The 19,775-nt window shown below is 37.8% G+C and overlaps 1 pseudogene across 1 annotated transcript; it reads right to left on the bottom strand.

The window, feature by feature from the left end:
• Positions 1-4,664: 4,664 nt before the first annotated feature.
• Positions 4,665-5,798, bottom strand: LOC308414611 (ubiquitin-conjugating enzyme E2 E3-like; annotated as a pseudogene). The gene has a single exon. The product of its transcript is annotated as a ubiquitin-conjugating enzyme E2 E3-like (transcript).
• Positions 5,799-19,775: the final 13,977 nt, after the last annotated feature.

Raw genomic sequence — 19,775 nt, 5'->3', positions numbered from 1 at the left:
AGAAATTAGAGAATCGACAATGATCACAATAGTCACAAAGCCTATAAAATATCTCGGAGTGACCTTAACCAAGCAATTGAAGGATCTGTATGACAAGAACTTCAAGATACTGAAGAAGAAAGTTGAAGATCTCAGAAGATGGAAAGATCTCCCTTGCTCATGGATTGGAAGGATCAACATTGTAAAAATGGCCATCTTGCCAATAGGAATCTACAGATTCAATGCAATCTCCATCAAAATTCCAACTCAGTTCTTCATAGAGCTGGAAAAAGCAATTTTTAAATCCATCTAGAATAACAAAAAACCTAAAATAGCAAAATCTATACTCATGAATAAAAAACACTTCTAGGGTATCACCATCCTTGATCTCAAGCTATATTACAAAGCAATTATAATAAAAACTGCATGGTATTAGTACAGAAATAGGCAGGTAGATCAATGGAACAGAATACAAGATCCAGAAATGAACCCTCACACATATGGTCACTTTATTTTTGGCAAAGGAGCTGAAAACATGCAATGGAAAAAGGACAGCCTCTTCCACAAATGGTGTTGGTTCAACTGGCAGTCAGCATGCAGAAGAGAGCAAATTGAACCTTTCTTATCTTGTTGTACACAGCTCAAGTCCAAGTGGATCAAAGATCTCCACATAAAACCAGTTACACTGAAACTATCAGAAAAAAAGGTAGTGAAGGTCTTAGGACACATAGGCACAGATAAAATGGAAAAATGGAATATATGAGAAAATAAAAGGGAAGTCTCAGGTTAGATCAACTGTTATGTCGAACTAGCACCCATTGAAATGAAACCACTTTTTTGAATTTCCAAGTCCTCTCATTTAGAGTTTGTTTTAGGTGCTTTTGTTTATCTGTGACCAAAATATTTGAGAGGAACAACAAGAGTAAGGGTATATAGTTTGACTCACTATTTCAGATAGATTTCAGTCCACTATCATGTGAAAAGCATACAGTACTAGCAGTTCCACCTCTTGTGATGAATGGGTGGTATGATATCAAATGATCACACAAATGGTAGCTGATGAGGAAGCCCTCAGTGCATGGCGGGAAACTGAGGTAGGGATGGAAAACATTAGGTCCTGCCCAGACAACCTGTATCAGACCATAAGCACAAATGTTCATGGTCTATGTCAAACAATTTGCATTTTCCCCTAATTGATCTTGTGTGAAGCTGCAGTCAAACTGCCCAAGATGGTAAGGCTTTTGCCTGAGTAGCTCATTCCTGAAGTTGCATTTCTAATTTATTAAGGGGCCTGCTGTATCCCAACATAGATGGAAAAGCCTGGTCAACTCAGGAGAAAGGAGTAACTTCAAATGAAAACTTATACTTCTGTGACCAAGGACTTAGTCATCTACCTAGTTTAGAGTGTATAATTTATAAGAATTTATAAGAATGTGGAGGAAATGACTCTCATTCTGTAAACAGAAATGGGGTTTGGTTCATTTTTTATTCATGAAGACTAAAAGAAAGATGGTGTTAATTTAACCTTGTGGTTGGGGTTACAAATAATAAAGTAAGTTTTAATTACACAGGGAAGGCATTGGTTTAATAGTCAGAGTTTCAGAGCATTGCAGACTCCTGTGTTAACTAAAGCACATTAAACTTCAATGAAAAAGTAAAATAATGGTCTGTTTAGAGAGTTTATTGCTCCCCGTTCTTTGCCCTCCTCTGTCCTTCTCTTCCTGTGTCCCCTCTTACCTTCCTTCCCTCCATCTTCCTCATCCTCATTCTCTCCCTCATCAATCATTCCTTCCTCCTGTTTCTATACCTCTCATATTCTTGTCCTCCATACCTTTCTTCTTGCCTTTTAGTTTCCTTCCCTCCATCTTATTTCTCTTTCCACCTTTATTTTCTTCAGTCCCTTCTTTTGTGAGAAAACTTTTCTGATCCCTCACTCACTTGCATCAGCATACTTAGGACCTCATATAAAAAATGAATAAAGTTGGGACTCTCATAGGAAGGAATTACAAAGCGTCAACCAAGCTCTTTTCACCAGACTCTATTGCAGACAATTTGATTAGAAGAATTACTTGGCTAGAATTAGTCTTGACTTTGGTACATTTCCAATATCTGTACTTTTCTAGTTGTCATTAGCATAAATACTTCAGAGTCAACAACTAAAAGAATTTGAAAAACGTATTGACTGAAATTTTTTGTCACAGACACTCAATTTCTGCTGGCTTCTCTCACTCTAAAAAGGCTCTTGTTTTCAATAACACTTTCTTCTTTTGTCCTTCTGGGTTTCAGTTATGTGCAGAGCCCTGTGTGTAGGCACAAAATGATGCCAATACAGCTCCTACCCTTACCACTGAAAACCAAGCGGTCACATAACCTGAGCTAAACAAATGCTGAGCTAAACTGCTAACAAAAACATTTACAAGGGAAGACCTAGATATCTTGTTTGACTTTTGGACATAATGTGTTGAATTAGGGTGCAGAATAGAACATCTTGGGGATTATGGCCAAGGAAAGATAACTAGTAAAGAGGAGTTCAGAATAGAGGTGCATCTGAAAGCAATTAGATGAACTGTATTTGACCAAACAAGGTCTGTGAACTGTATTTGACCAAACAAGGTCTGTGTTGGTTTATACACAATTGCAGGTGTTGCCAATCATAATAATCTCTATATAAAACACAGTCTATCTGGCCATTGCTAGCATCCGTGGAGCAAACGTTGAAGAAATAGACAGGTCAAAACCTCTTGTGCAGATAAGAAGTATCCATATGTAAGTCCTCAGAAGGCAGGAACTGGGCCTTCTCTTTGGCTCCCCAGAGACTTGAAGTGTCTGGCACATGTTCAGTACATGATAGATGCTTCACTTCTCAAATTAATGAGCTATAACTCTGTCCTGTCCAACTTCACCAGCTGGTTATTTAAATAGGAATGTGGTCATGCTATAGGAATAACAGCCCTGAATAACATTTGCCTCCACTGACAAAAGTATCCCCTTCCCCAGTTTTTCCATTTATTTACAGGGCCTCACGAGCTGTTTCGTATGTGCTCGACTATAATCCCTTCTTATTATTTTTCCTTGTCTTTATCCAGAAAATGGAAGTACAACAATCATGTCTATTCTGCCAAATTGCCACCCTTCATGAGTATGATATACTGGTGTTTATGTCCAGGATCCCTAAATCTGCTACAGTGGAAGCCATGGTTATAACATAATCCTTCTGAACCCTGGTATCTATGCCTTACAGATTTTATAGAAAAATATCTTCAGGATTATACCAGCATTATTGTTACAGCCATGAAGCACTGTTGTGTTTCCCAAGTCTGACACACTCATACTTCAAATACTGTGTTTCCTTTCTGTCTGGCCCAACAATGAGCAAAGTTAGGTACCATGTAGTCATTTTTATATAACATCTCACGTTTCTTCTTTTGGAAAAGAATATACATGGAAGATTATAGGCTATGTATGGACATGAGCTAGTTTTGTTTTACCAAAGAAAAGGGTATGGAGCAGTGGGATTTGATTCCAAGGTAGGATTAGTTCAACAGAGAGTGGATGAGAGCACAGTTCAAACCCCCAAACACTTGTGGAGAAGGAGCCACAGTATTATTTACAAACATAGAAAGAAATACTAGTGCAACTGATGTCATGTAGTGAATGAGCCCCAAGAGTTTGTATGTTAGAAATGTGATTACTGAAATGATAGCATTCAGAAGGCAAGGTCTCTGACAGGTGATTAGATAGAAACAGAGCTCTCGTGAATATGAATAGTGGCCTTGTGAGAAAAACAAAAAACAAAATTCAGGAACTCTCTTTCTCTGTGTCTGTCTCTTGGTCTCTTTGTCTCTCTCCATCTGTCTGTCTCCCTTGCTCCCTCTCTCCAACAGTCCCCTTTTCTTTCCTTCAATACCCTCTCACCCACAGCAGGATACAGTAAGAAGCAAAGCAAAAAGAGGACCCTCACTAGAACCTGGTCATGCAAGCCCATTGAGTTTGGACTTTGACAAAAATGCTTTCTCTTTAAGCTACTTAGTTTATATCATTTTCTTTTAGTAAATTCAACTGATTAATGATATAGAAGAGGTATAAGAAAAATAAAACTGTGGAATTCTACAAACCTAAGTTTGAGTTTTAGTGATTCTACCAAGTCTTATCAGGGACTCCCAGTTTTCTTATTTGTAAAATAGGCATAATGCTTTCCACTTGGGATCTCTGTAAGGATAGTGATCAAAAAATATCTGGTAAAAATATACTACATATAAAATAAAATGCCCATAACAATATACTATAAGGCATTCTTTATACACCATAAGGTGATATTTCATCATAGCTCTCCAAAAAAGCCTTATAATGAATATATAAATCTCCAAAGATGGTAGTTTTTAGGGATGTGACTGTAATTCTAATTCTTGACAAAATAAAATAAAGACCTGTGTTTAATCCCCAAACCCAGTACTCAGAAAGTTGAGGCAGGACAATAGGGATAAGAAGTTCAAGATCATTCACAGTTATTTTGAAAATGAGACTTTAAATAAGAGAAACCACCAAACAGCATCCTGAAAGAATTGGAAAGGGGTCCAAAGACTTTAAACACAGTCTAATTGTCAGTAACATAATTGTCAGATTCTTACAGGGTCACTTTTTTTCCAATCATAAATCTTTTCTTTAAGCCTTCAGGAGCATGTTTATTGTGTTTGAGATGATACATCAGTGCTCTCTGAGCTACAAAGGGTAGAAGGAAATCCTCTCATTACAAACTGACAAAGGTAAAACATTTTCACAACAGCATGAACCACATACTCAGAAATAGATCTGGGCTTAATACAAATGACATAATTCCTAATCATCTACAGCTACTTTTATAACTTCATACAGATAATGAATTAGGCTAAAATGCACTGTAATATTTGGTAGACTTCAGGACCAGTATCCTTAGTACATCACAAAATACATTTTGATATCCCAAAAAAGCAAGACTTGCAAGTAGGCATTTTAAACATAACTAATCTACAGCTACAAAGTTCTACTCTTGGTAGCGTTTACCTTTTGGGGGAGCCTCCCAGTCTCCAAAGGATAAAGGCAAGAGCAGAATCAGTATAACATATACACAGAAGTCCGTATTGTAAAGGCTATAAAGATCCGCAGCACAGTGGAAAGAGGCCTCTGCTTCTTCACACTGCATACAAATTCCGTGAATTATGTTGCGTATCTCTTGGTCCACTGTCTGGCTATCCTGTCATGTTCTGCTCTGTTGGTCAAATACTGAGTGGCTATGCTTCCAACCAGAGGATCCGCAGGGTTGCAATCTGTCAAAAGGGAACAAATAGAGAGCAGAACCTTTGAAATAGTCAGAGCAGGACTCCAGTTGTCTTTCAGAATATCCAGGCAGATGACACCCTGAGTGTTGATGTTGCAGTGATAGATTCTGGTACGGAAGGTAACCTTTGGTGGCTTAAAAGGATAATCTGAAGAAAATGTGATATCCAGAAAAAAAAACACCACCTTCATATACAGAACCTGGTGGACCAAGTATAGTTGACCTCCACTCATAAATGTTATCTCCTTTAGGACCAGCACTGCAGTTAGGAGGGGGGTCGAGGGTGATCTCAGCTAGCTCCTTCTGAATTCTTTTAGCACTAGTGGATAACTTAGCAGTCGTTTTGCTAGAGAGTTTGGTGTTCTTCTGCTGGGTAGCAGAAGGTTTTCTTTCTTCCTGTTCCTCAGGCTCTGGAGCGGCAGGGTCTCGCTGGTCTGCATCTGAACTACCACTGCTGGTACTGGGGCTCTCATCATCCGACCTTTGCCTGTCACTGGACATCTTGGTGAAGTTATCTCTGGGAAAACTTCATTGGGGTTATTAATGCAGCTCAGAGTTGTGGCGATGAGCTCGAAGCAGGAGAAGTTATATTAAGCTGATCCTGGGGAACCGCAGGCAGTCTGTAGTCCAACTCCCTAACAATGGTCAGCTGTGAATGGGAAGTCCGAGGGTCTCGTAGTTGCTCAGTCCCATGGGGCAAGTAGATTCCAACAGATGTCCGGGCAAGTAAATGTAAGCAGAAAACAATCATAAATCTTACCCCAGGTAGCATCTGGTTTCATATTTTTGAACACAACTTTTTTTGTCCCTTTATTCAATATTTTTTTCCAATGTGATATACCAATTTGCAAATATACACCATCTACTGAAGTATGTAGTTATGAGTTTAGTTTTTCACTCAAGTCCACGTATAGTCTTGAAAATAATTTAAATGCTGATGCAGTTCAGGCTGTAATAGAATATGTACTTTCAGTAAAAGATTAAGGATCAGTGATGAGGTGGAAAACGGGTGAGAAACTCTGAGGACCAGAAGAATTAATGGAAATATAGAGCTTCTGTGGTTGGGAGGTGAAGGAATCATCTAGAAATTCCCAGAGGTGAGAGGCTTTCAGGACTCATTTGGGGTAACCTTAGCAAAAAATGTCGAACGGTGGAGAGAGGGAACTTGAAGAGTCCATTAGTAGATAGACAGGACCTCAGTGAAAATTTCTGACAAAGAATTGTTTCTGTCTAAAAGAACTGCTCAGTGAAAATTTCTGACACAGAATTGTTTCTGTCTTAAAGAACTTTGGGGACAAAAATGGAAAAGAGACTTAAAGAAAGGCTATCCAGTAACACATCCAAATTAAGATCCATCTCATGGGGGATGGGGTGAGGTCACCAGGGCCTGACCCTATTACTGATGCTATGATATGCTTACAGACAGGGGTTTAGCCTGGATGTCCCCAGGGGGAGCTACCAGCAGCCAACTGAGACAAATGCAGATATTTATACCCAACCATTGCAATAAGTTGGGGACCCCTTTGGAAGAATTAGGGGAAAGATTGAAGGTGCTAAAGGAGAGGGAGACCCTATTGGAAGACCAGGAGTCTCAACTAAATTGGTCTAAAATTTGAGACTGAGCTACCACACAGCATCTACGGGCTGGTCCACCCGCCCTCCACCCCTACCATACACACACAGTTGCACATATATAGCACAGGACTCTCTTCTCTGGCCTCAGTGGGAGAGAATGCATCTAATCCTTCAGAGATTTGATGCCCCAGGGGAGGGGGATACCTCCTGTGAGTGAGGGGGTGAACTGTCTCAGAGGCAAGGGGGAGGGAGAATGAGATGAGGAACTGTGAAGGAGGACTGTAAGGTAGCAACAGCTGTGTCTTAGTCAGGGTTTCTATTCCTGAACAAACATCATGACCAAGAAGCAAGTTGGGGAGGAAAGGGTTTATTCAGCTTACACTTCCACATCGCTGTTCATCACTAAAAAAAAAAAAAAAGTTTAGTTTTAGGACTAGAACTAAAGCAGGTCAGGAAGCAGGAGCTGATGCAGAGGCCATGGAGTGATGTCACTTACTGGCTTGCTTCCCCTGGTTTGCTCAGCCTGCTTTCTTATAGAACCCAGGTCTACCAGCCCAGGGATGGCACCACCCACAATAGGCTAGGCCCTCCCACCTTGATCACTAATTGATATAAAGCCTTACAGCTGGATCTTATGGAGGCATTTTTCTCAACTGAGGCTCCATTCTTGTGTCAAGTTGACACAAAACCAGCCAGTGCAAGTTGAAATGTAAATAAATAAAATAATTAAGAAAAAACAAAAACATAACTACCCCCCAAAACCCCACAGATTTGAATGCTAACATAGAGCAGAGACATGGCAAACAAAGGAAACACTAAGAAATTGTACTTAAAGTAGCAGAAAGTGCATGATGAAGAGTTTGTTTAATAATAGAAGTTTAAAACAACTGTAAAATTTGAGGCTGAGTTTTTTTTTTTTTTTTCCTTTTGGAAAAGTTAGACTTGATTGGTGCCCTTCTGAATCTCAAACTAATAGTAGTCATTAAAGGTAAAGTGTTGGGGCTGGAGAGATAACAGTGGTTAAAGGTACATACTGCTCTTGCAGTGGACCCAGGTCAGTTCCCAACACCAAAGTCAGGAAGCTTACAACCACCTACATTTCTAACTCCATGGGGATCCAATAAAACACTTTTACCTTCTACAAACATTTCACACACATATAGACACATACATGCATATCGTTACAAACAAATTGAAGAGAACAATTTTTTAAAAGAAAGAAAAATGTTAACTTGGTAACAGCCAGCTATCAAGCGAGAAACAAGAGCATAGGAGGGTCTTCCCCTTCTTACTTAATATAAAAGCATACAGAGATTAGATTCTTTGCAACTAAGCTAACAAAAATGGTTTTCTTTTCCAACAGGATAAAATACCTCAATAATTCATAATACTGCTATTGATTTGGCTTTGTTTCAAATGTTAGACTTGCAGGATATGTAAACTCAAAAAAAACATAATTTTAAGGCAAGAAATTAAATGTAGGCATGTGAGTCTAGATTTTTTTTTTTGAATGTAGAAAAAAATCTTCTCTGACGACAGTTTTTGTCCTGGATGTGGTTCAGCCATCTCTGCTTGCAGTCCTACCAGAAATGAAGAAGTGTTCCATTTACTCCACATCCTTGCCAGCATCTGTTGTCACATGAGTTTTTGATCTTAGACATTCTGAATTGTGTGAGGTGGAATCTGAGGGGGCATTGTGATTTAATTTTCCTTGATGACTAAGGATGTTGAAAATTTTAAGTGCTTCTCAGTCATTTGTGATTCGTGAGTTGAGAATTCTTTGTTTAGTGACATATCCCATTTTTATTGTTTTTAAACTTTATTTTAAAAAACAAAGATAAAAGAAAAAATTTAAACATTTTTGCATAAATGTATACAAATACAATTGTGTCAGTGCTTGCTTTTATGTTCTTCTTTTTTTTAAGGTTTGATACTCTGCATTAAGGTCTTACTATTTACAATGAGCAAAAATTATATGTAAAACAGGGTGTAACCTGGAATTAGACAACATTTTCTTGGTGTGTAAGGATTGAGCATGACTTTATTTTGTTGTTGTTTTGTTTTCTTTTTTTCTTGAACTTCACACAGTCTGTGAGTCGTTTCTGGGGCAGTCCGAGCCTCTGGGGTTAGCATCCCAGTATCAGTGACTGCATATTATGTCTGTTCTTTTGTGACTGGGTTATCTCACTCAGGATGATATTATCCAGATGCAGCCATTTTCTTAAGAATTTGGTTAAGTCATAGTTTCTGATGGCTGCGTAGTACTCCATTGTGTAAATGTACCACAATTTTTGTATCCATTCACCTACTGAAGGACATCTGGGTTCTTTCCAGCTTCTGGCTATTATAAATAGAGCTGCTATAAACATTGTGGTGCATGTATCTTTGTTGCATATTGAAGTGTCTCTGGGGTATATGCCCAGAAGTGGAATAACTGGAACTTCAGGTAGTACTATGTCCAATTTTCTGAGGAATCGCCAGACTGATTTCCAGAGTGGTTGTATCAGTTCACAACCCCACCAAAAGTGGAGGAGTGTTCCTCTTTCTCCACAACCTCGCCAGCATCTGCTGCCATCTGAGTTTTGGATCTTGGCCAATCTGACTGGTGTGAGATGGAATCTAGGGTTGTTTTGATTTGCATTTTCCTGATGGCTAAGGATGTCAAGCACTACCTTAGATGTTTCTCAGCAATTTCATATTCCTCAATTGAGAATGTTTTGTTCAGCTCTGTACCCATTTTTAAATAGGGTTATTTGATTCTCTGGTGTCCAGCTTTTTGAGTTCTTTGTATACCTTGGATATTAGGTCTCTATCTGATGTGGAGTTGTTAAAGATCTTTTCCCATTCTGTTGGCTGCCGTTTTGTTTTCTTGACGATGTCCTTAGCCTTACAGAAACTTTGAAATCTCATTAAGTCCCATTTGTTAATCTTTGACCTTAGAGCTTGAGCCATTGGTGTTTTGTTCAAAAAATTTTCTCCTGTGCCTATGTGTTGTAAGGTTTTCCCTACATTCTCATCTAATTGTTTCAGTGTATCTGGTTTAATGTGGAAATCTTTGATCCACTTGCACTTGAGCTTTGTACAAGGAAATAAGAAAGGGTCTATTTTCATGCTTCTTCATACAGTGTGCCTGTTTAGCTAACACCATTTATTGAAGAGTCTGTCTTTTTTCCATTGAATATTTTCAGCTCCTCTGTCAAAAATCAAGTGATCATGTGTGTGATTTCATTTCTGAAACTTCTATTCTGTTCCATTCATCCACCTGCCTATCTTACACTTGAGCTTTGTACAAGGAGATAAGAAAGGGTCTATTTTCATTCTTTTGCATGCTGAGTGCCAGTTGGACCAGCAGCATTTGTTGAATAGGCTGTCCCCTTTCCATTGAATGTTTACGGCTCCATTGTCAAAAATCAGGTGACCATATACGTGAGGGCTCATTTCTGTATCTTTGATTCTATTCCTTTAAACCACGTGCCTATTTCGGTACCAGTGCCATGCAGTTTTCAGCACAATTGCCTTGTAATATAGCTTGAGGTCAGGGATAGTGATTTCCTCAGGTGTTTTCTTGTTATTGAGGATGGATTTCGCTATTCTAGGTCTTTTGTTATTCCATATGAAATTGCACATTGGTCTTTCCAACTCAATGAATAACTGGGTTGGAATTTTGATGGGGATTGCATTGAATCTGCAGATTGCATTTGGTAGGTTGACCATTTTTAAAATGTTGACCCTTCCAATCCATAAGCATGGGAGATCTTTCCATTTTCTGAGATCTCCCTCGATTTCCTTCTTTAGAGGTTTGAAGTTCTTATCATACAGGTCCTTCACTTGCTTAGTTAGAGTCATACCAAGGTATTTAATAGTTTTTGTGACTATTATGAAGGGTATCTTTTCTCTAATTTCTTTCTTCACATGTTTGTCCTTTGAATATAGGAAGGATACTGATTTGTTTGAGTTAATTTTGTATCCATCAACTTTCCTGAACTTGTTTATCAGCTGTAGGAGTTAGCTGGTGGAATTTTGGTAGACACATACTTACACTATCATGTTATCTGCAAAGAGTGATGTTTTTACCTCTTCCTTTCTGATTTGTATCCCCTTGATCTCCTTTTGCTGTCTAATTGCTCCAGCCAGGACTTGATTACTATGTAGAATAGGTAGGGGGAGAGTGGGCAACCTTGTCAAGTCCCTGATTTTAGTGGGATTGCTTCAAGTTTCCGACCATTAAGTTTGATGTTGGCTGTTGGTTTGCTGTATATTGCTTTTATTATGTTTAAGTATGGACCTTGGATTCCTGTTCTTTCCAGGACTTTTAACCTGATGGGGTGTTGAATTTTGTCAAATGCTTTCTCAGCATCTAGTGAGATGACCATGTGATTTTGTTCTTTGAGTTTGTTTAAATGGTGGATTACATTGATGGATTTCCTTATATTAAACCATCCCTGCATCCCAGGAATGAAGCCTACTTGGTCATGGTGAATGATCATTTTGATGTGTTCCTGGATTTGGTTGGCAAGGATTTTGTTGAGTATTTTTGCATCAATGTTCATAAGTGAGATTGGTCTGAAGTTCTCTTTCCTTGTAGGGACTTTGTGTGGTTTAGGAATGAGGGTTATTGTAGCCTCAAAAAATGAGTTAGGTAGTATTCCATCTGATTCTATCTTGTGGAATAGTTTGGAGAGTATTGGTGTTATGTCTGCAATAAATGTCTGATAAAATTCTGCACTGAACCTGTCTAGACCTGGGCTTTTTTTGGTTGGGAGGCTTTTTATGACTTCTTCTATTTCTTTAGGTGTTATGGGATTATTAAATGGTTTACCTGGTTCTGGATTAACTTTAGGATCTTGTATCTGTCTAGGAATTCATGCATTTTCTCCCGATTTTCCAACTTTGTGGAGTATAGGTTTTTTGTAGTAGTATCTGATGATTTCTTGAATTTCCTCAGTTTCATTTGTCATTTCTCCACTTTCCTTTCTGATTTTTTTAATTTGTATACTCTCTCTTTGCCCACTAGTTAGTCTGGTTAGGGGTTTATCAATCTTTTTGATTTTCTCAAAGAACCAGCTCTTGGTTTTGTTGATTCTTTCAATTGTTCTTTTTGTTTCTATTTGTTCTATTTCTGCCCTTATTTTGATTATTTCTTGTCCTCTACTCTTCTTGGGCGTATCTGCTTCCTTTTATTCTAGAACTTTTAGCTGTGCTGTCAAGTTGCTGATGTATGCTCTCTCCAGTTTCTTTTTGGAAGCGCTCAGGGCTCTGATTTTCCTCTCAGTACTGCTTTCATTGCATCCCTTAGGTTTGGGTATGTTGTGTTTTCATTTTCACTGAATTCTAGAAAATCCTTAATTTCTTTCTTTATTTCTTCTTTGACCCTGCTATCGTTTAACAGAGTCTTGTTTAGTTTCCATATGTATGTGGGTTTTGGTTGTCTTTGTTGTTGTTAAAGACCAGCTGTTGACCATGGTGATTTGAGATGATGCATGGGAGTATTTTAATCTTCTTATATCTATTGAGACTAGTTCTGTGTCCAATTATGTGGTCAATTTTCAAGAAGGTGCCATGGGGTGCTGAGAAGAAGGTATATTCTTTTACTTTAAAATGATATGTTCTGTTAAACAATAGCAGGGTCAAAGAAGAAATAGAGAATGAAATTAAGGATTTTCTAGAATTCAATGAAAATGAAAACACAACATACCCAAACCTATGGGATGCAATGAAATCAGTAATGAAAGGAAAACTCATAGCCCTGAGCAGTTCCAAAAAGAAACTGGAGAGAGCATACATCAGCAACTTGACAGCACAGCTAAAAGCTCTAGAACAAAAGGAAGCAGATACACCCAAGAGGAGTAGACAGCAAGAAATAATTAAAATTAGGGCATAAATAGACCAAATAGAAATGAATAGAACCATCGAAAGAATCAACAAACCAAGAGCTGGTTCTTTGAGAAAATCAAAAAGATTGATAAACCCCTAACCGGACTAACTAGTGGGCAAAGAGAGAGTATACAAATTAACAAAATCAGAAAGGAAAGTGGAGAAATGACAAATGAAACTGAGGAAATTCAAGAAATCATCAGGTCCTACTACAAAAGCCTATACTCCACAAAGTTGGAAAATCAGGAGGAAATGGATGAATTCCAGACAGATACAAGATCCTAAAGTTAAACCAGGACCAGTTAAACCATGTAAATTATCCCATAACACCTAAAGAAATAGAAGAAGTCATCAAAAGCTTCCCAACCAAAAAAAGCCCAGGTCTAGACAGGTTCAGTGCAGAATTTTATCAGACATTTATTGCGGACATAACACCAATACTCTCCAAACTATTCCACAAGATAGAATCAGATGGAATACTACCTAACTCATTTTTTGAGGCTACAATTACCCTCATTCCTTAACCACATAGACCCTACAAGGAAAGAGGACTTCAGACCAATCTCACTTATGAATATTGATACAAAAATACTCAACAAAATCTTTGCCAACCGAATCCAGGAACACATCAGAATGATCATTCATCATGACCAAGTAGGCTTCATCCCTCAGATGCAGGGATGGTTTAATATAAGGAAATCCATCAACGTAATCCACCATATAAACAAACTCAAAGGACAAAATCACATGGTCATCTCACTAGATGCTGAGAAAGCATTCGATAAAATCCAACACCCCTTCATGTTAAAAGTCCTGGAAAGAACAGGAATCCAAGGTCCATACTTAAACATAATAAAAGCAATATACAGCAAACCAACAGCCAACATCAAACTTAATGGTGGGAAACTTGAAGCAATCCCGCTAAAATCAGGGACTTGACAAGGCTGCCCACTCTCCCCCTACCTATTCAACATAGTACTGGAAATTCTGGACAGAGCAATTAGACAGCAAAAAAAAAAAAAAAAAAAAAAAAAAAAAAAAAATCGAAGGGATAAAAATTGGAAAGGAAGAAGTAAAATCTTCACTATTTGCAGATGACATGATGGTTTACTTAAGTGATCCCACAAAATCCACCAAAGAACTCCTACAGCTGATAAACAAGTTCAGCAAACTGGCTGGATATAAAATTAACTCAAACAAATCCCTAGCCTTTCTATATTCAAAAGACAAACATGTGGAGTAAGAAATTAGGGAAAAGATACCCTTCATAATAGTCACAAAAACTATGATATACCTTGGTATGACTCTAACTAAGCAAGTGAAGGACATGTATGACAAGAACTTTAAACTTCCAAAGAAGGAAATCAAGGAAGATCTCAGAAAATGGAAAAATGTCTCATGCTCATGGATTGGAAGGGTCAACATTTTAAAAATGGCCATCCTACCAAAAGCAATCTACAGATTCAATGCAATCCCCATCAAAATTCTAACCCAGTTCTTCATTGAGTTGGAAAGATCAATGTGCAATTTCATATGAAATAACAAAAGACCTAGAATAGCAAAATCCATCCTCAACAACAAGAAAACATCTGAGGAAATCGCTATCTCTGACCTCAAGCTATATTACAAGGCAATTGTGCTGAAAATTGCATGGTACTGGTACCGAATTAGGCACGTGGATCAATGGAATAGAATCGAAGATCCAAAAATGAGCCCTCACCTATATTTTTGACACCTGATTTTTGACAAAGGAGCTGTAAACTTTCAATGTAAAAATGACAGCCTATTCAACACATGGTGCTGGTCCAACTGGCACTCAGCATGCAAAAGAATGAAAATAGACCCTTTCTTATCTCCTTGTACAATGCTCAATTGCAAGTGGTTCAAAGATCTCCACATTAAACCAGATACACTGAAACTATTAGATGAGAAAGTAGGGAAAACTGTAGAACACATAGGCACAGGAGAAAATTTTCTGAAGAAAACACCAATGGCTCAAGCTCTAAAGTCAAAGATTAAGAAATAGGACTTAATGAGATTTCAAAGTTTCTGTAAGGCTAAGGACATTGTCAAGAAAACAAAAAGGCAGCCAACAGAATGGGAAAAGATCTTTAACAACTCCACATCAGAGACCTAATATCCAAGGTAAAGCTAGACTCCAGAGAATCAAACAACCCTATTAAAAAATGGGTACAGAGCTGAACAAAACATTCTTAATTGAGGAATATCGAATGGCTGAGAAACAGCTAAGGTAGTGCTTGACATCCTTAGCCATCAAGGAAATGCAAATCAAAACAACCCTAGATTCCACCTCACACCATTCAGATTGGCCAAGATCCAAAACTCAGATGACAGCAGATGCTGGCGAGGTTGTGGAGAAAGAGGAACACTCCTCCACTTTTGGTGGGGTTGTAAACTGATACAACCACTCTGGAAATTAGTCTGGCAATTCCTCAGAAAATTGGACATAGTACTACCTGAAGTTCCAGTTATTCCACTTCTAGGCATATACCCCAGCGACACTCCAATATACAACAAAGATACATGCACCACAATGTTCATAGCAGCTCTATTTATAATAGCCAGAAGCTGGAAAGAACCCAGATGTCCTTCAGTAGATGAATGGATACAAATATTGTGGTATTTTACACAATGGAGTACTACTCAGCTATGAGAAACTGACTTAACCAAATTCTTAAGAAAATGGCTGCATCTGGAGAATATCATCTTGAGTGAGATAACCCAGTTACAAAAGAACAGACATAATATGCAGTCACTGATACTGGGATGCTAACCCCAGAGGCTCGCACTGCCCCAGAAACAACTCACAGACTGTGTGAAGTTCAAGAAATAAAGAAAACAAAACAACAACAAAAAAAGTCATGCTCAATCCTTACACACCAAGAAAACGTTCACTAATTCTGGGTTACATTCTGTTTTACATGTACTTTTTGCTCATTGTAACTAGTAAGAACTTAATGCAGAGTATCAAACCTTAAAAAAAAAGAAAAGAAAAGTCAAGCACTGACACAATTATGTTTGTTTACATTTATGCAAAATATTTAAAAAATTTTTTCTTTCATCTTTGTTTTTTAAAATAAAGTTTAAAAAAAAGAATGAGACCCTATCTAATATAAACAAAAGAGAAAAAAATAACACAAGACTATTATAATAAATGTAAGTTAAAAGAAAGCCTTTGTTCTGAATAATACTTACTAACTGAATATACACATTTATGTTCATCAGAAAGTCAAAAGAACAAAGACAAGAAGTGAAGACAACAGTAATAAATTTATGGACGCTGAAAAACAGATGGATATATGGTAGCTCATTCAATAGCTGCCCAACTCATTTGTATTCTAAGTCATCATAATGAGGGAGTGGGGGGAGTCTGTCTTCCCCACATCTGCACTGCACAAGTTGCTTAAGAATTTAAGAATTAGCACCAGCTGTAGAAATGATGATTAAAGAAAGGCTAAAATTGGGAAAGTTCACTGATTTTTTTGAAGGTTGAGTTCACAATATCATCATTCCAGGCAAGAAACTAATCCTGCTTCATCCTATTGAAATCTGAAGGTTTATTGATTATACTGAAGAAGTGCAAAGCATTTCTAAACTTGTGGTCAAGTAAAGCTGATGGCAGAGATAGATAGTGAACAGAAGGGAGGGAACTATAAATTGTGCATATTAACTGTTGACACACTCATATTCCTTTTCCCTTTTAGATTCCAAAATGCTTACAAAATAATATAAAGTTTTGTTCTCTGGAATTTAATCAATCCAATAGAGAAAAAATATTAGCATCTGAGGTTTCCTAGAAAATCTATCAGAGATCAGTTTGTAATGCTGCCTATAGACAAAACAACTCTACTCGTATACACCAAGCTGGGTATTGTAGTCAAGTAAGAGGTCATCCAATATGAAAAATATATGATACAAAGTGAGTGAAAGAAAGAGACCTATCAGAGAGAAGAACAATACCAAGGTTTATTTATATCTTCAGAGCGAGAAAGGATTATATCTACAAAATAAGAACAAAACAGTAGTATGAAGATTCAGAACCCACTAAAAAAGGCTGAATTAAAGCTCTTGATGCATAACCATGCAAAGGAACAGGAGTTCATATCTCTATAACCCTTATAAATACCAAGTGACTATGGCACCCCAGCCCCTGAACAGTTCCATCCAGGTAGAAGCAGAGGATTCTCAGAAAAAGGTGACTAACGTGACTAGCTATATGAGCAAGCTCTAGGTTTGATTGACAAACCCTACCTTTGTGAATAAGAAGAAACTGAGGATAATTTCTGACATCAACTCTGTCCTATGAATGTAAACCTATAAGCATGAAAATGTAAACTTGCACCCACACACATGCAGAAATGTACACACACACACACACACACACACACACACTCATACAACTACTACTATCACCTCTACCACCATAAATACATACAAAAATGGGAGCAGAAATTAAAATTCAGTGGAAGTTGAGAAAATACAAAATTGAACAAAAAACACTAGGGATTAAATATAGTGGGGAAAAAAGATTGATTGAGATGATTCAGATATGAAAAATTTTTGTTAATTTTGTATAAGGAAACTAAAGTATCTTAAACCACTTGTTTCTTTGAAAAAGTCATATTTTTCACTTATACTTTGATTACTTGACATTATAAGGGGATACAGACAGTTTAAAAGGCAAATAAGTCATTAAGACTTGGTGTAAACATTATTAACTAACCAAACTCTCCAGATCTCCCAGGGACTAAAACACCAACCAATGAGTACAGAAGGAGAGACCCATGGCTCCAGTTGCATATGTAGCAGAGGATGGCATTGTCTGGCATCAATGGGAGAAGAGGCCTTTGGTTCAGTGAAGGCTTGTTTTTCCAGTGTAGCGGAATGCCAAGGCGCTAAGGTGGAGAAGGTGATTGGGAGAGGAAGCACCTTCGCTGAGAAAAGTGGAGGAGGAGGGGATGGGAGGGGAGAAGGGGATAACATTTCAAATGTAAATACAGAGAATATCCAATAAAAGAATTAAAAAAAAAAGACTTGGTATAAGAGCAACAGTTGTCACTCGGTTCGGTTTCTGTATTCTCCAAACACAAAATCAAGGAAAACAGAAGAATAAGCCATTGAATACATCACTAATACAACAATTTAGAACCCTTCCCTATAACAGAAAACCAGAGGATCCTGTTTGCACAAGCTCACCACAATGGAAGGAAACAGATCCATGTCAAGCCTATTTCCAATCACATGGCACAACAAAAAGTTCTCAGAGAAAGAACTGGAAAAGTGTCAAAAAGAACAAATAACTCTTGTGTAAAAAATTCAAATACCATTTGTGATATTCTAATTTTTCTTACTTATATTTCCAAAGCAGTAATTAATACCAGTAAAATATGAGAGGTTGACAGAGAGATGTGTAAGAGTGCTTGTTGCTTGTTAAGAGAAGCAACGTTTGTATATCGGTATTCATATCAAAAGACTCACAACTGCCTGTGACCTCAGCTCCAGGGGATCTAACACACTCTTCAAGACTCTGTGAGAACCCAAATGCACGTGAACACATATGCAGATGCACACATATGTATAAATAATATTATCTTTTCAAAAATTGGTTTCCAACCTAGACTTTCTATACAATGAAGCTATGTATTAAAAATGAAAATGAAGTAAAGAAAATTTTTATTTCTATGTCCTATTCTTTGGAAATGATTCGTTTAGTACACACACACACACACACACACACACACACACACACACACACAATAGTAAAGCAAAGAGAAAGAAGACACGGGGCAATAAGAGAGTCAGAAAGAAGGCAAGAATCCAACCTGTGGTCCAGGCATTTTGGAGGCTGTTAAGAAGCTTAAGAGTTTGAGACCAGCCTAAGCGTAACAGTGATATTGAAGGCTGCCAGAGCAACAATAGCTCAATGGAGAGCAACACATAATTTCTTCATATGCAACTGAGCTACATAATAAGATTTGCTACCAACTACCCAAAGGCAAAGATAAATACCTGAAATCGTGATGGAGAGAATCCAATGATGGTGGCGTTCAGGAAGTCTATGGCTAAAAGCTCTGTGTGCTAAAGCACATCAGAAATCTTGAATGCCATTTCTTTGTAAGGAGAGAGGTGAGGGGGCAACTGATGGAATACCCAATTATTTAAACCTGTTTTGGAAAGAATGGAAAAGAGACTGGGGTATACCATCTTTAGACACATAGAAAGCAAAAACAAAATGAGTAAAAGAAAAGGGAAAAAGGATATTTATCCCCAGTAATGGTGGAAAAAGTCAAATGTGCAGAGGGATTAAAGAGGTGAGCACCTAGTAGCTACAGATTATATCTAATCTCAATCACAATCCCATTAGATTCTCTTATAGAATTGGAAACATTGATTCTAAAGTAAACGAGAAATTGTATAGGATCTAAAGTACCACTCCAAGGAAAGTACCACAAACAAACAAAAAAAATCTTTCATGATAAATCAGTCAGTAAAATGTTTGACTTACATAATCAAAACAGTTCAGGCCCCAGAACCCATGGGGGGAAATATCTGCCATGGCAGTGTACACTTGGAATCTCAGCTCTTAAAAAGCAGAGACAGACAGATTCCTGGGATTCACTGGTCAGACAGCAAATAATGAGTGATCCTGTCTCAAAAACAGGGTGGTTGGCACCTGAGAAATAACACTGATGGTTTTCCTCTGGCCTCCATATTCACACACACACACACACACACACACACACACACACACACACACACACACACACACACCACATACTCCATGCTCATATACATACACACAAAAATAACAATACAATTATAAATAAGATTTTCCCAGACTGCTGCACATCAGCCCAGTAGGTGCTTTGTTTTGCCATAGTACCTTCCTGTGCTCAGTTTATAACCTTGGAGAACATTTATCTCCATTCCAGCCAGGAGACCTTCCACAGGTACAGTGGGATAAAGGTACTCTAAACTCAGTGTTTACCCTCAAGGAAATTACAAAATTCAA

Source organism: Micromys minutus (assembly GCF_963924665.1).
Source record: "Micromys minutus genome assembly, chromosome: X".
NCBI lineage: Eukaryota > Metazoa > Chordata > Mammalia > Rodentia > Muridae > Micromys > Micromys minutus.
The sequence above is the reverse complement of the archived record's forward strand: the minus strand, read 5'-3'. Positions and strand labels throughout refer to the sequence as shown.